This window comes from Crocodylus siamensis, chromosome 1 (genome assembly GCF_052110815.1).
Source record: "Crocodylus siamensis isolate JL-2025a chromosome 1, ASM5211081v1, whole genome shotgun sequence".
In the NCBI taxonomy this organism is placed as follows: Eukaryota; Metazoa; Chordata; order Crocodylia; family Crocodylidae; genus Crocodylus; species Crocodylus siamensis.
Window position 1 is genome coordinate 169,416,043 of NC_143395.1, and position 17,455 is coordinate 169,433,497.

Consider the following 17,455-nt stretch of genomic DNA (forward strand, 5'->3'; position numbering starts at 1 on the left):
CATAAGTATTTGTGAGCAAGAGCTCACTTCATCAAATGGCAAACCGTTGATCTGTTCCTGTTTTCCGTATGGGACATGGATATGGTAGTTTTTCCCAAAGAGAGTGAAGCACAGCTTGTCTGAATAAGCTGTATGGTATGTATGTTCTGTCTTCTGCCTGACTTCAGACTAACATACACATCTCCATTCCAAGAAAGAAGATAGCACCATCCTGCCTCATCCTCGATAAACTAGCCAGATGTTTTTTATTTGATTAATATTGGTTACCTACCCTAATTTTTGCTTCATTTTATATTAAAGAGGGGGGGTTTTTGCCAGTAGCATATGTTGTGTCAGCCTATACAGCCATATCTCCACCACAGCCCAGGGGAGGTTCAAATCTGCAAGTTCAAGAAGCAGCAAATTGACTGGATTGCTAAGGGGATGTAGCCTGGGTAAAAGCAAATTTTTCCCCCTTATTTCCAGTTATGGAAATTACAAGTAGCTAACTAGGGTATGAACAAGAAACCAATCACTGGGGGACCTAAGACCCAGATGCAGGGCCATCTGAATATAATACTTCCCTTGTCCCCAAGTATTATTTCACAGCACACAGTCTGACACCTATACTGCACATTTGTAAAACATTTTCAATCACCAACTCTGTGAGCTCCATGTCACCCTTTCACTTTACCAGAAACTCAGAGTCACTCTCCAAATAATGGGTAATTGTGCTACTCTTTTTTGGCTAATCATCAGCTGCCTTCCTACTATACCTTGAATGGTTTGTACAATGTACGCTGCCAGCTGTTGTCCTGCTTTTCTTCATCCCTTCTGCTGGCTCCCAGACAGTACAAACGATCCATCAACAACCATTTCAAATAATGGCTTTTGTTAGTTCCAACACCACTAGCTGCTTCCCCAAGTGGCTCTAAGGTTTCTTAGCTGGAACTGTAAGCCCAATGCCAAACCAGTTTCTTCCTCTCCTCACCGTGATGATGAGAGATGCACCATATGAGGGAGTGAAACAAAAATGGAAAAAGAGATTCTCTTTATGGAGGTAGGGTTTTTATATTGCTGTTCATTTCTAGGGCTGAGTGTGGAATTGTTCTATAATAATAGTCCAGTTTTCACCCCAGGACCAGTTTCTCCAGATACTTTCTCTGCCTCAATACAGTCTGTATACAGTTCTGTACAAATTGTACAAGCTAAGCCTTTATTGATAGAGTAGCCATTTCCCGGTGGGCACAGCTCTTAATTACTAGATCAAAATTAGCCAAGGCGCAAGAGATACTACTGAACAGAGTTCTGTGGATGTGTATACATTTTTTCTTGGATCTCAGTGTAGCTCACTGTCTTCTAACCTACCCTATACCACACAGTATTAAATACATTAATAAAATGAATGCACATATGCTAATTAGGATGAAGTATAGTGAACATTGATATATTTAAGGAAGCTGCTGGGGTCCTGATTTTCAGCCATTTGTAGTTACACATTTCAAATTCATTTCCTACTCAAATAGGAATCCATAGTCTTAAATACTTTCATGGCCTTTCTGAGTCCTTTGCAACAGAAGAATTGCTCTGTTATTGTTCCAAAGTCAAAAAAAATAAGAACTGGCATTTTCTGAGGGTTCCCTTAGTTTAACCAGGGGTATCTTAAGTCTAATAAGGTTGAGAACCACAGGTTAAAAGCATTCAACAAAAGAAAGTAATATGCCTGCAGAACTACTATATAGCACAACCATAAACCCATCTGGATATAGCCTTAATTCAAAACCAAATATTCATTTGGTACAGGGTATACAATACATGCAACAGGAAACATTATTTAAACCTTTTAACCACCCAGACCCATGGTCAGCTGCATATTTGGTAGTTCTGACAGTATCTTGTCCAACGATAATACCTTGCATGATGCTATAGATACTGTATGTACATCCAAAGCTACTGGGGAGAGACTGTAATATAATTTAGGGTAAAGGTTCAGGGAAAGCCCAGTGTTCATAAAATGCTGATAGATAATACAGGCCTTTTTTTTTCCTGTTAGAGCTTCTTCCGACTCTTTGGCTAGGCTGAAAGGTAGTCAGTTTAATAGCGGGTGTGTCCTTTGTTTTGAAGAAACTTGATGATCTAATAGAACTCTTATATCCCTGACCATATAATCCTATAGAAGAAGTGAAGATATAGGAACAAAGTAAGGGAGAGTAAGGGCTCAGCTAGAATTCAAAAGTGGACAACAGGAACTAGGAACTGCACCATCCACTTACTCTCCCTTAGCTCTTACTAAAATCCAAGTTATGTAAAGGGAAATGAGTTCAGTCCTACCATCAGTCTAGTCTTTACAAAATATATACTCATGTCAAGCAACCAGAAAAAAAATCAATAGGACTGGATAGGTAGTGAAGGAACATCTGTATTGTCAGTCTGAAGCATACAGAAGTCATAATATCAGGTACCCAAAAGGCATGACACAGGTTTAAAAAGCCCAAACCACTGACATATTTAAAAATAATCTAAGTTCATTTTATTTGCCTACTAGTTTGGGGACTTTGTGATTCCTCAAAACACCCTTTTCCCTGCACAGAGCCTAGAAACTTAATTTTCTTTCAATGAAATTTAAGATTCTCAAGCCATATGGTGGTTATGGATACAAGAAATACACTGGATATTACAAGAACCCTGAGGAAAATGAGAGAGTCGGCAACCTGGTAATGTGGGACCATGTATTCAGTGTCCTTTGTAGAGAACTTTGCATACGACTCACCTTCCCCACCTTAACGAGTATGTGAGGAAGAAGGAAGTTATCAGAGACCCAAGGAGTCGTGTATCCCTCAGAGGCTCCCAGTTAGCCACGTAATACGCAATTCTCTCTCTGTGTATTTCATGTTCTTGAGGGGCATGTCTACACGAGACATTTACTATGCAATAGACTAATCAACTGTGCAGTAAATGTCTCAGCATTTACACTTGCACACCTATGAAGGCACAGAAAACTAATAAATACCACAGCAGGGTAGTACTTATGAAAACAAGCCTTCTTGTATTGACAAGAATTGTAAATACAAGTACTACTCTACTCTGCGGAGTTTTTAGCTAAAGCACCCCGCCACCATTTTGAAGTGCACGACGCTGAATACAAGAGACACGGAGAGCTACTTCAATTAAAATCCCCAAACCAGAGCACATGTATAGATGCCCCAAATTACTTCCTTGTGCCTGGGCCCAGGATCTTGGTAGCACACATACTGGTAAGTTCTTAATCTCTCTCTTTCCTTTGTATGGTATGTAGTCTAAGGCACAGTCCTAGCCCTAAGGTTTACAATATAGGAAAGTCAAACTTTGTCATTAGCATTATTGCCACCTTTAAAAAACCTATATTTTAAAATAATTTCCAGTAAGGGACATTTTCCGTCTTGGCCTAAAAATAAGTTTTGTGGGTGACTGTGTGGAGAAAAAATAGAACAGAATCTGAACCATTACTGCAAACAAGGAATATGCCACGCGACGACCTCTCAGTAATCCGGTATATAAGCAAATCATGATAAGCAGAACCATGAGTTGAGATTCCACCACCCACTAGTGTTAAAGACAAAGCACTTGATTCCTTCTCGCTGAGCTCTGTGAAGAGATAAATACATCAGTTTTCTTTGCGTTTTCCCAGTTGTTGTAACCTCATTATTCTTTGAATTATCTTGGCTGTTAGTCATTTTTTTACGTTTAGCTGGTGCCATCTTGTCTGTAAAGCTCTGCAGTCAGAATTGCAATACAAAAAAAGGTCACAGCATAAAAGTAAGTCAGTCTCCCTCTCCAAGCACTGGTAGGACTCCTATGCCATGAATTATTCATTAGTTTGACTTGTTTACAGTTCTTGGTAATTGTTTGATATAATCTGTCCAGGCAATTCGGCAATAATGTTCTGTGAACACTTAAAAAAAGTTGCCTTTCTTTTCTTTTCATGCTTCCTGCTTTCACCATTTATAATGGAATTCTATAATTGGGCTGACATAACACATCAGTGCTGTACAAAACAGCTAATCTCCAAAAGCACAATGACCAAGAAGCCTAGCATGCTATGTTTTGTTGCTAGAAGCTGGTACTCAACAAAGAACTGTGACAGAGGATTTAATTAGAAGATCTCCCTCTCCTTTGCTTTCCTGAGGAAAGAAATGTCTGATTCATACAAAAATAATGTATGAGCCATTTGCGCTGCTTTTTCAAAAAATGCTCTGCTTGTTATTCTGAGACAATTCTGCTTTCTTCTGCCTGGAATCCCACTGTTCTGCTTGCAATACCTTAAGGGTGAGCCAAAAATATAAGACTGCATTTGCCAAAATGTAGTTGCTAAAATTATACAAACGTCAGGGCAAAAATGGGAAAATGCACAGTTCCTAATAGGCCCTAAAGTTACTGTGAATGCTAGAAAGTTGGAGAAACAGACCTATAAAAAACTGTTTCTAATAGTAGGCATCATTCCTATATTACATTAGTTGCCATTAAATGTCAGTGTTTGTCAACAGTAGCTATGCAAAGGTATCAGTATGCTTTCAGCATCATACTACACTTAGAATTAGCTGTGATGTCTGAGCTATCGCCATTCATTACATGCTCAAAAATATTGCCCACTGCATAGCCATTAATAGCTGAATAGCTCAGTGCCCTTTCTAATGGGCAATGTCTAGCAGAGAAGAAGCTGTCTCTCACAAAGTCAGTTCCAGCCCGGTACTGCTTTTGCTTCTAGGGTTTCCTCCTCTGTCAGACAAGAACAGCAATACCTAATCTCACAGGAGCAGTAATTCCTTTCATGTTATCTGATGAAAAGAGCTATTAAAGCACAAAGTGTTGTTATTATTATTAATGCATGTCCCCCACTGCAGGAAAGTGCATACATACATATTTCATTTTCTTTCAGCCTTCCTGCTTAAGTTCCATGTCTACTTGACTTCAACAGGTCTTAAACCTGCACTTGAAGTTAAACACATTTTTAAGGACCTTTTGTGAAAATGGGTGATTTCTTTAATTACACATCTTGTAAAACAAAATGTAATATATATTATGGCCAGTGCAGACAATACACTTATACTGGTATAAGTGATTGGAAGTCAGTCTACACCAGTAACCAAACAAAAGTTCGGCACACATAGACCGGTTTTAAAATGGCAGAACCCAATCTAAGCTACCTAGGCATGATATCAGACTTAAGCGACTTAATCTATCAAATTTCTGTACCAAATCTCCTACTTAGGTCCCAGGCCTTCAGCATCCCAGGGTGCTTTGCAGCCCCAGCTAACCCTTCCTCATAGGGAGGTGCACTGGAACTTGGCTTGCACTCATCTGCTTTCTCATCCCCAAGCTGTCACAAAACTGAGGAAGCCCAGACAGGGAGAGAGGGGAGGGGAAGGTTACAGCTGTAGCTCAGTATTTTTCTATCTTTATGCAATATACCTAAGTGGTGGGGACACTCCACAGAAGGAAGAATTGGGCCCCTCAGAGCTCCAGCAAATGTTCTTCCAGAAGGAGGGCAGGAAAGGAGGAATCTGCAGGCTGCTGCTGGGGTCTCCAGCCTGCTGGGTTCCCTGTGAAGCAGCTTTTCACAGCTCCTAGCTGAAGCCGCCTAACTCAGTTGTAGCAGGCATAGGGAAGCTCCAGAGCCTCTCCTTCCCTGTACTGAAATGCCCAGCTCTGCAGCATGCAGGTTCCTTCTTTGTGCCTGCTCCCTGCCAGCAGGGGAGATGGGAGAAGGGACGAGGGCAAAGAAGGAGGAATATAAATGCTGCAGAGTGGGGCTCCCTGCGTACCTGCAGCATAGCACAGAAGCAGTTCAGGGGCTCCTCCTGCAATCGGTTCAGCAAGGGAAGTAACAACCTTTTATCACAAAGAAACAGGATTTAATATCAAATGTCCAAGGGGCCCAATTCTTCCTTCTGTGGAGTGCCTCTTCCACCCACCCCTTCGGCACCACCAGCCTGGCTGTGGGGAAGAATCATAGAAAGTTAGGGTTGGAAAGGAACTCAAGAGGCCATCTAGTCCAACCCCCTGCTAAACGCAGAACCATCCCCAACTAGATTATGCCACCCAAAGGTTTGTCTAGCTAGGTCTTAACAACCTCCAAGGATGGAGATGCCACAACCTCTCTGGGTAACCTCTCTGTTCCAGTGCTTTACTACCCTGCTCATAAGAAAGTATTTGCTACTATCTAACACAGGGGCGGGCAATTATTTCAGGCGGAGGGCCATTTACCCAATTTTGGCAGGTTGTAAAGGGCTGCATGGCTAGGCCCCAAGCTCCCACTGGCTCCCTGCCCACTCACACCCAGTGGCTCCCAGCCCCATGGTACAGGCAAGGGCCAGCACACAGCCCCAACTTCCTGTTTGCCAGCAGGAAAGAAGCTGGTGCTGAGTGCGGGGAAAAGCAGCCCCGCGCCCATCCCATGGCTGGTGCTCCTTGCTGCAGCCGCTCACAGCCCATGCAGGGCTGTCCAGAGAAGGCACAGGCAGGCCCAGGCGGGCTGCGAGCAGCTGTAACATGGGGCACTGGCCATGGGGCAGAGAAGCAGTCGCTTCCCCCCCTGCGCTCCTTCCCTGCCCGGGGTCCCCCCTGACCTTCTCCCCCCCACTTACCTGCAGTTCCAGCGCAGGGCAGCCACCTGCTCCCAGGCTGGGGCTTCTGGCTGGGTGGGGAGGGGCAGAGCTGGGCAGGCCCCACTCTTGTTGGACCCCACTGGGCTTCCCCTGGGTCCTACTGCCCTTGGTTCCTGTCATTTTTTACAGGAACCAAGGGCAGAGAAATTTTAATTTTCTACATTTTTTAGATAGAATGGCCTCATGGGCTGGATCTGGCCTGTGGCTGTATTTTGCCCACCCCTGATCTAACATAAGCTTCCCTTGCTGGAGCTTGAGACCATTGCTCCTTGTTCTATTATCTGTCACCACAGTCTAGCTCCATCCTTTTTGGAACCACCCTTCAAGTAGTTGAAGGTTGCTATTAAATCCTGCTTTGGTCTTTTCTTCAGACTAAATAAGCACAGCGCCCGCAACCTCTCCTCATAAGTTACATGTCCCAGTCCCCTAACAATTTATGCTTCCCTATGCCGGACTCTTTCCAACTTGTACACATATTTTATGTAATGGGGACCCCAAAACTGGACACAGTACTCCAGATATGACCTTACTAGTGCCCAAAAGAGGAGAATAATCATTTTCCGTGATCTGCTGGCAATGCTCCTACTAATGCAGTCTAGTATGCTGTTAGCCTTTTTCACAACGGGGCACACTGTTGGCTCATATTCGGCTTATTGTCCACTGTAACCCCCAGTTCCTGTTCTGCAGAGCTGCCGCTAAGCAAGTTGGTCCTAAGGCCATACCAGTATATAGGACTGTTCTCCCTAAGTGCAAGACTTTGCACTTGTCCTTGTTGAACCTCATAAGATTTTTTTTTGCCTATGTCTTTTTGAATCCTAGCCCTACCCTCCAGCATATCTACTACTCCCCACAGCTTGGTGTCATCTGCAAACTTGCTGAGAGTACACTTCCAGGTCATCAGTAAAGATATGGAAGACAGTTGGCCCCAGAACTAACCCCTGGGGGACTCCACTTGATACCAGCTACCAATTAGACATTGATCCATTGATTGCTAACCTCTGAGTCTAACAATCCAGACAGTTTTCTATCCACCTTACAGTCCATTCATCCAACCCGAACTTCCTTAGCTTGCTTGCAAGAATGTGCCCTTAGTGAAGCCATGCTGACTATTCCTAAATCACCTCTACTCCTCCAAGTGTTTAGAAATGTATTCTTTGAGGACCTGCTCCATGATTTTTCCAAGGACTGAAGTGAGGCTGACTGATCTGTACTTCCCCAGATACTCCTTCCTTTGCTTAAAGATGGGCACTATATTTGCTGTTTTCCAATCATTATCTAAGACATTTCCCAATCACTATGACCACCTATACACGTGCTCTGGGCAGGGGTGTATTAATTAGAGCAGCTCTTGGGAGTCACTAATTCAAATGTCCACAGCGTCTCATGCATTCAGCTTTCCACATTTCAAAATGGTGATAGGGGCTCATTAACTGAAGGTTTTTTTGACAGGCTTCAGTTAAACACTCCCGGCACCATTTTGAAATGTGGGATGCTCAATACACAACTCAGAGGTTGCAGCACACTGGAGCATTCTGACTCTAATCAGAATGCATTGGAGCATGTGTAAAAGTGCCCCATAGGCTTTCAAAGATAATAGCCAGAAACTCTGTAACCACATTGGCCAACTCTATCAGCACCTTGGGTGCATAGCATCTGGCCCTATTGACTTGCATACTTACCACTTTTCTAAATAATCTCTAACCTGTTCTTTCACCACTGTTGGCTGCTGGCCTTCTCCCCAAACTGCGCTGCCTGGTAGAGTAGTCTAGCAGATGACTTTGCCTATGAAGTGAAAAAAGTATTGAGAATTTCAGCCTTTTCTGCATCATTTGTCACTAGGTTGCCTCCCACACTCAGTAAGGGACCTACAGTTTCCCTGTTCCTCCTCTTCTTGCTGACATACTTGTAGAAACCCTTCTTGCTACCCTTCAAGTCCCTTGCTAGCTGCAACACCAATTGTGCTTTGGCCTTCCTGATTTCATCCCTGCATGCCCAAGCAATACTTTTATACTCCTCCCTAGTCATTTGTCCACATTTCCATTTCCTGTAATCTTCTTTTTTTTGTTTTAGCTCATTGATTAGTTCTCTGCTAAACCAAGATGGTTTTCTCCCATACTTGCTAGTCTTCCAGTGCATAGGGATAGTTCATTCATGTGCCCGTCACTAAGGTTTCTTTAAAGCACAAGCAGCTCTCCTGGACTCCTTTCCTCCTCAGACTGGCCTCCCACAGGATCCTACCCATAATTTCCCTGAGTCATATTCTGTTTCTCTGAAGTCCAGGGTCCTTAGTCTGCTTCTCTCCTTCCTTTCTTTCCTCAGGATCATGAACTCAAACTTCTCGCGGTTGTTGCTGCCCAAGCTGCCATCCACTTCTACACTCCCACCAATTCGTCCCTATTTGTGAGCAGCAGGTCAAGAATAGCACAGCTCCTAGTTGGCCTCTTGCACCAGAAAGCTGTCTCCAACACCTGCACAAGGAAGCTGTCCACAACACTCTCCAAAGTCTTCCTGGATTGCCTGTGCACTGCTGTATTGCCCTCCCAGCAAATATCAGGGTGGCTGAAGTCCCACATGAGAACCACAGCCTGTGATTGGTAAACTTCTGCTACCTGTTTGAAGAAAGCCTCATCTACCTGACCCTCCTGACCTGGTATCCTGTAGCAGACCCCCTCCATGACATTATCTTTGTTGCTCTCCCCTCTGACCCTAACCCACGAGACTTTCAACAGGCCTATTTCCAGCTTCATAGTAGAGCTCTGAGCAATCACATGGCTCTTTCACTTAACGTACATTTCTTCCTCCACCCCCTGCCTATCCTTTCTGAACAGTTTATATCCATCCATGACAGTGCTCCAGTCATGTGAGCTATGCCACCAAGCCTTTGTTGTTCCAATGACATCATAACTCCATGGCTTCATGAGGACTTCCAATTCTTTCTGCTTGTTTCCCAGGCTCTGTACAACCACTTCCACCTCAGGCTTTTTGACTGTCTGTACTTAGCCTGTGTATTCTAACCTCTTTACCTTACCAACCCAACAAAGCTCTTTCTTAACATATCACTTTCCCTAACTCCCCATCATACTTACTTCTCCAGATTTAATTTCTTCCCTTTTAAAGCAGTTTTAAGCTTCTGTGGTCCAGATACAGCCCTGTTGACTTAAAGGCAATTCAGAAAGTAACAATTTTCCCCACCATGTAAATTACCCTGTTTCTTGGTATTTTATTATACTGGTATTTCACTCACATATTTTCTTCTGTGCCCATAACATTTTCCATCTGGGGCGCACTTTTCTAATCCTGTTTAAGCCCTTGTATTTAGTTTCACCCTTAAAAATTATTTTTTTTTAAATAGTGTCAATCTGCTGTTCTCTGGAGACAGGAGATCTTGAGTTTACATCTCTGTGAAGAAACCTCTGGTATATGATCTGCTAAAAGCCATCACTGGAGGATAGGGGAGGTTCTACTGCTAAAGTTACCTTCATATGAAAATATAACCATGTCTTTGAACTCCTTACAACAAAAATACTTGAAAATTAGGACAGTCATTTTTCCATGCAAAAGATGAAAGTGCAGGTATCACTGGGGTTCTCTTTCAGGATTTAGAAGAGAAATGAGCTATAGCCAGTTGGAAAAAAAGCAAAGTAATATTTTTAAATAGCTTAAAGAGTACAAAGCTTATGCTTTTTCTCCTCTCTCCCAAAGGAACAGTGAAGTCTATACAGCCAGAGTCCATGCAAAAAGAACAAAAGCAGAGGCATCATGTGGATAAAGTTACAGACTGATTATAACTCATGTGATGCTATTTTATTACTGATGGAACAAAAGGGGAATCATTTCTTTTTGTGGACATTATTTCCTGTGGCTTTATGACATGGAGGTTATTTTTCCTTGAAATAACTTGGTAGTTTAATTTGCTTCATGTATAGTAGGAGCCTTTATTTGAAATGTCCTCCTTGAAAAAACACATGCTCTTCTACCACCGGATTAATTTCATCCTCCTCCTTTTTTTTTCTCTTTTAGAATATTCCAGTTACTTAGCCATTAAGCAACAGGACTTTTATATCATCCCAGGGAAAGTTTATTTGGAAAAATATCTTAGTGATGGGAAATTTATTAGCCAGATATTTTAAAAATGTTTTGGAGTATCTAGCTAAGCATAAGCCAAACCAGTGCTTTCTCTAAATGACTGAAGCAGTAGAACAGGAGAGCAGGGAGGCCCACAATGAGGGAAGATAATTGGCTCTTGAATTTCATCTTACTATTGACGCATGATGTCATATTATCACCTGAAGCGGTAGTGTTAGAAACATTGATTGCCATTGTGAAGATAAAAATAATAATAAAAAAATAATATACTTCACTTGGTGCCCCTATCCTGAAATGTTCACTTGACCACTACAGAAACTCTGGATCTGATTCTTTACAGATCAGACCGGGACAGAATTTCTTCCCATTAGTTCGACAACAACGGAACACCATTTCTGTCGGTGGTGTAACTCTCAATATACTCCAGCAAGCAAAAAAGGAGCATGAATCCCCTGCCTTCAACTAAATCTCTCTTTTGTAATCTGCCCAGCAGACAATGTAAGACCCCAGGGAGACTCCACTGAATATATAAAGGTAGGATCGGCTTATTTTTTGTGAATGATGAAGTTGTCAAAAAAGAAATTTCAAGGAATCAAAGGTGTGGACAGGCAAATAATTATACTTTTTAAAAAGGGAGGACTTATTGCAGTTCATCTAAGTCTACTCTTTTGTCTAGCTGGTCCTATCCCACAATAAGTGAAGCTAAACTGTGGTACTTTTTCAAGGGTAAATTGCCCATATTTAACTTCCCGTTACAATGAAAAAGTAGTAGATATATAAAACAATTAGAGTGCATTCAAATGAACCTTGGGAATTCTACCCCTCCCCTCTAAAAATGTTAGTCTGTTCACAGACCCAAACTATTCAGGTCAAATTCCGGTCAAATTTGGTAAATCATTTAAGCCAAAAAGGGGCTGGGGAAGCCTGGGAGTTTTTTAAAGTCAAAATACTTAATTTTAACATTTTCAGAATCTAGCATTTTGCCTGGTTGTTTTGAAAAGACTTCTTAATTTTGAAATGAACTGAAAGCTTTAAAAAGGAAGTTAAATAACCTCACTGAGACAACGTGAAATGAAATGTTTTGTTTTAAAAACATTTTCTTTTGGCCTGAAACAATATTTTTGTTTAGGTGTTTTACTTGGGGGGGGGGGAATCTAAACTTTTTTCCTCTAGTTTAACCCAAAGAGAATTTATTGAAGTGTTTGATTTAGCCTCCCAATAAGCACGTCCATAACATACATAGTGCAATCTAAAGTAACTCTGTCATTTCCAGTTCAATTATTGGCAGGTGCAAGTTGATATTTGTAGCCAAAGGAAATGGAACTTTAGCGAAAATATATTTATGTTTATAAAAAAAACCCCACAATATTACTTCAAGGGCCCAAATATTATGAGGTATCGGTTAGGTCAGAACTGGAGGGAGAGCTGGGGATGGATGTGTGGAATAACAGGGAAATCAGAAGTCTAGGACCACATTCCAAGTGGGTAGGATCATATCATTCCCACCAATCATTACAGTAATTATTCTGGGCATAAGTTAGACCCTGCTTATGTTTGCATGCTGCCCAGCACATTGGAAGTTTTCAGAAACAAACAACAATTGTTACTTTTCTCTTTAAAGTATTAACAATGATCACATTGCAAATTCAGCTGAAAAATAAGAAGGCTTTCTGAACTTGCAACAAAAAGGCAGAATTCAGGAAAACTTCCCAAATTCTGTCTTTTATTGCAGGACTGTAGAAATATATTTTTTTTCCTCTGAGGCTTTAAATTGTCTTCTGAAGTATATTGCTAACAGAGGGAAAGCATCTGGTGAATTACTTAAAATAAAAAAGCATTTGGCTTGTATACTACACTAAAAGATATTTAGGAATTTCAGTAGAATGGGAATATTCATATATTAACACCATAATAATGATTTATTAATTAGCTAAGACTGTCATCACACTTTTTATAACTCATTTAAATGGCATCCACATTGGAGTCTGCTTTGTCTCATGTTCTCCCTCTCAGTAAACTCAAGCACAGACACTTTGTTAGATAATGAACTTGCTTTTATCTTTTCCCGGTAGACCCCAGGAGGAATGAAAACAGGAAACAGGTATGTTGAAGGGATTTGTATTCCTGGTGTCTTGGAAGGACATGGCTTTGGAATGCACCCTTCAAGCACAGCATTTATCCTGGTCTTTTTTTTTCTTGTTCAGTGAGATATGACGATAGGAAAAATAAATTTTCCTCAGCCAAGAACAGAGATGGAGTTTTTAACCATACAAAAAGGGTGGAGTTCAATTTTCAGAAATGGTTATCACCATAATTATCTTCAATAGGTTAAAAAAGGAATAAATTTGAACACATAAGAATGCATTTAGGAAGCACAATTAATAAAAAAACCCACTCAATTAAGAAAGGATACATACCATCTCAAATGTGTGCAGTATTGAGTCCTAAATCACTTTATTTCCACTTCCTCAGATTTGCTGTCCAAAATTTTTCCCATGCTTTCTAGGGTGGAAAAATGTGGTGTTGCTCAGTGAAAGTTCAGAACTAATAAATAAACACTTTTGGCACTGTGCAGCAACTGAGTTACTCCAATTCTAAGGCACTTACTGAAATTTCATAGAGATAATGATTATTGAAGTGTTAATGGAGTCCACAACAAGTTACATTATCCTGAACTGAGGAAAACAGTAGTTGGAGCCCATCTTCCCACATTTTGACGGGGGCTGGAGTGTAATCCAGGCAGGTCAAAGAAGAGGGTAGGATAAACACACATATGCATCTGTATGACAAGTCCATGCACACGGGACTGCAAGCTATTACAGAAGCAGGGCTAACTGGGGTTCGTGTTCAACAATTCACCTAAGCAGCAGATTTTTTTTAACCACGCTGCAGTCTTCTTCTTGGAAGAAAGTAGCCAGATTTTTTTCCCCAGAAGATCAAGAAGACATTCAATGTAATGCTTTGTTCTGGTTAGAATGAGGAGCTACCCGTGCTGACAGTATCCCTTTAAGCCAAGATATATCAAGGCATTTTAAATGAATGTATTGTTTTATCATATTACTCAAACATGTCTTGAAATATCATGCAATGCAAGACACCACATTGTTTCATGTAACCCCTAATAGGAGCTGTGCCTCTTGGAATCCGCTCTTTTCTATTACACAGTCCAACCATGACTCAGTTGAAGGTGGTTAAAGCATCCCACAGATTTGCTCTTTGTCCATAACCTCTTCCCACATTGTAACAATTTGTTACTTGAGTGTAAATCTGATACTGCTGGCATGCAAACAAAGTGTTAGACAATCTACAAAAATGAGCTCATCACTCCAGGCAAGGTGAAAAGGGTCTCTGATGTGGTATCCTTATTGTTGGTCCCCAGATATTAGTCAAAACTCCAAAAGGAAACTGGTTTGTAATGTGGTGTCTGTTTTCATTTTGTTATCTTTCTTCCATCTCTGATTCCTTCACACTTTGATATCTAGCCACTCACTCTTTTTTTCTTTGTAATGATTCAGTCTTCTAACACTTATTATCAAACAGATCTGTCTTACAAAGACGCCCTCGATGTGCTCAGTTTGTGAAGGGAGCATTATATTTCCTTCTTCCCCATATCCCACTATCCTCCTGTCCTCATTCACAAGCTTGCTGTAGAGGATAAAGCCTTTTTTGGCCCCTTTAAATAGATGGAGAATGGAAAACAGGTGCCCCTCTTCCCTCCCACAGTGCTTCTGTACCAGGGCAATTGTAAGAGGTTTCCAAGGAGCAGGGAAAACAAGATGGATGTCCACTATTGACCGCCCCAAAACAACATGCCTCAGAGAGGCTGGCAGTATGATCAAGTCCTCCTGTACTTGTACCAGGGCTAATGCTAAACTGCAGCACTAACATGCTGTAGTGATTCCCCCAGCCCCTCTTCTAGTAGCTTACTTGTTACTTAGAGATAAAGTGTTTTCATTGGTCATCACTTTTGTGATGTCCCTGTATCTTCTTCCTTCACATGGATCAGAAACATAGGCTAGGTACAGACATTCAAAAAGCCCAAGGCCAAATCAGTCTGTTACATGCTTTTCTGTAAGCAGCGTACTTTAGGTTAGTAGTGAACCCCTTTGGTATGGGGTGAAAGTACAGGACGTCTATATATGTGTTACCGGGGGGGCATGCTTTAAAAGCCACTCTAATTAAAGTGCCCACAGCGTCATGTGGGCTCCCGCCACCATTTTGAAACGCGGAGGCACTGAACACACATGACACCAAGGCTGCTGGAGCATTAGAACACACTGGAGCAGGCATCAGACACACATATAGATGCCCTATAGTCTTTTTCTCAGCAGGAATAGACCAATATTTTCACATATGATAAAATTTTGCTAGAGTTGTGCAGCAACTCAGTGAATTATCAAATAAACCTCAAATATGGAATGTCACCTCAAAACATGTAGTGAACTCTAGATTTGGCCTGAGCTTACATGCATATCAAAAAACACATGAATCAATAATGCATTGTCTCTGAAGACTGCATACATCCACTGGTTCCTCTGACTGTACCACCGGTTTGCCGAGTTCAGAGTGCAGCCCCTTGGTTTTAGGGAGATCAGTTGGCAGGGCATCACTGTGTCACTGCGCTCCAGGTAAAACTGGACACAAGAAGCACACTACTGTCATAGAAATTCAGCTCCTACAATTAGACAGGGAACACAAATTATCTGAAAGTTAACTTTCTGAATTTTAACAGAGTTTCAGGTGTCCGTCACCTAGACCTTTGGATAAGCAAGGTCACCTGCTGCCAGAAAGTCAACAAAAATTATTTTGAAGGGTGAGATCTAAAAGCCAATTTTTTGAGCTAAAAAGCTGACATAGCAGACCTGCCATGGTCACCATTATTAAGTCATCATCTTCCAATATTTAAAATACTATGATCTTTCATTCCCTGTACTAGAAATAGGAAACAGCTGTGGTAGCTCTGTAGTTCCAGTTGTCTTTGATATGCAGCATTGGTAAGTGCCATTGTAACAGGAGAGTCTGCACCCTTTAAGACTTGTGTGGCCTGAGGGTCCCGTTCCAAGGGTTTTTATCCTTTGTGTTCTAAGAGATGGACTGTAGTGGGATGCTGTAGGAGCTCACCCTATCGATGTCCACATCACTGAAACCAACAACCACACCTGGCATTATATAGTAATTGCTTTGACAATGCCGGCACAGAGATCAACGATGACTAGACCTTGGAGCCTAAACTGCTGTTTCAGAACTAAATGAGTTACATAAAGAGGTTTGGCCTGTCATAATATGTGTGTTATAAATGATCATTGAGATAATTTGCACTAAACTCACACACAAAATATTTTTCTAAATACAAGAGAATTATAAAAGCAAAAATACTTTTCATCTTGTTTAAATGTCTTACTTTTCCTATTAACAGCCGTGTAAGGATTTTATGAAAATGCTTAAATCAAATAATCACCACCTCTATTCTCATAGGTAATGGTAGAATAAGTAGGTACAGGCAGCTATTACAGAGTCTGACGATACAAGCTTTACTGATGGGGAGAAATATTTACTTATGAGAATAGTCATCTAATTGAAGCCAATGTGAATCCAGTGCACACTGTACACTCTGTGGGGCAAAGCTGTCAGTAATGGCTGTGGAATCTGGCACACAGCACATACAATCTGGTGTGCTTTCAGTTTGAGCCCAAAGCAAATACAATTAGTTCACTTTCAACATCTCACCACATTTGTGAGCATCAAGCATTTGTAGGCTTTATTTGTTTGCCAATCATTGCACAATGCATGAAAGCTTAAAAACGATTTCATAGCTTTTAGGGGTTCTAATTAAAGCATTCAGCAACTTCACTGATGTAAAAGGATGTAAAAGGAAAATTAAAGCATTTGCACAGATGGTTGCTTGTTCGTTTTAGCTGTAAAATATAGCTGCAGGCACTGGCAAGACCATGAGACTCATAGTCTTCAATGCATGTTATTCAGCAAAAAAAGAGACAATGAATTCTAGTTTGGAAAGGTTTTTCTTAGGGAAGAAAGAGTAGGGAAGCAAACATTCGTTTTTGTTTTTTCTTCCAATGCTTTGTTCATCTACCTTGCTTCCTGGTTTGTGTTGTTAGCCATTCAAAGAGCTACTGAAATGAATTAAAAGCTGGTTTGAAACAAATTCTTTGTGTCCTGAGGTCACATAGTCCACACACCGGATTTTCCTCTTGTATCAGCACCTGTTGTGTGGTGAACCCTGGGCTCTAACAGAATGAAATCTATTTAAATATCATTGACAAGGCAATGGCCAGGAAGGAGGTGGCATTCTTGGGTATTTTATTTTCCAGAGCAGGCTGATGTTCCAGCTTAGGATTTTAAAGATACAGAGACTTGTTATGTACACTCCAGAGAAAGGAGCTTTTTGATCAAGCGAAGCAAAGTAATTTCTTACTAGTTTGATCAGTTTGCAGGGGGTAAGTGCTGATGTTTGATCTCTCTCTGAACTTTTATTTTAGTTTTTTTTTTTAGGTCCCATCCTAAAGCCTGTTGTTTAATCATGTCTCTGATATGTAGGAGAAACTGGATTACTACTTCATTTCATTTGGCTTTGCATGATGTCATAGTCAAAAGTAATACAAATCCCACAGGGCTTCCCTCTGTTTGCAATGGTTCACTTAGAGGATGAGACTCAGTCTTAGAGCTTTTTTCCAGTTTCTGAGATATTTTCTTTTTTTTTTTCCCACAGCAATCGTAAGAAAAATAGA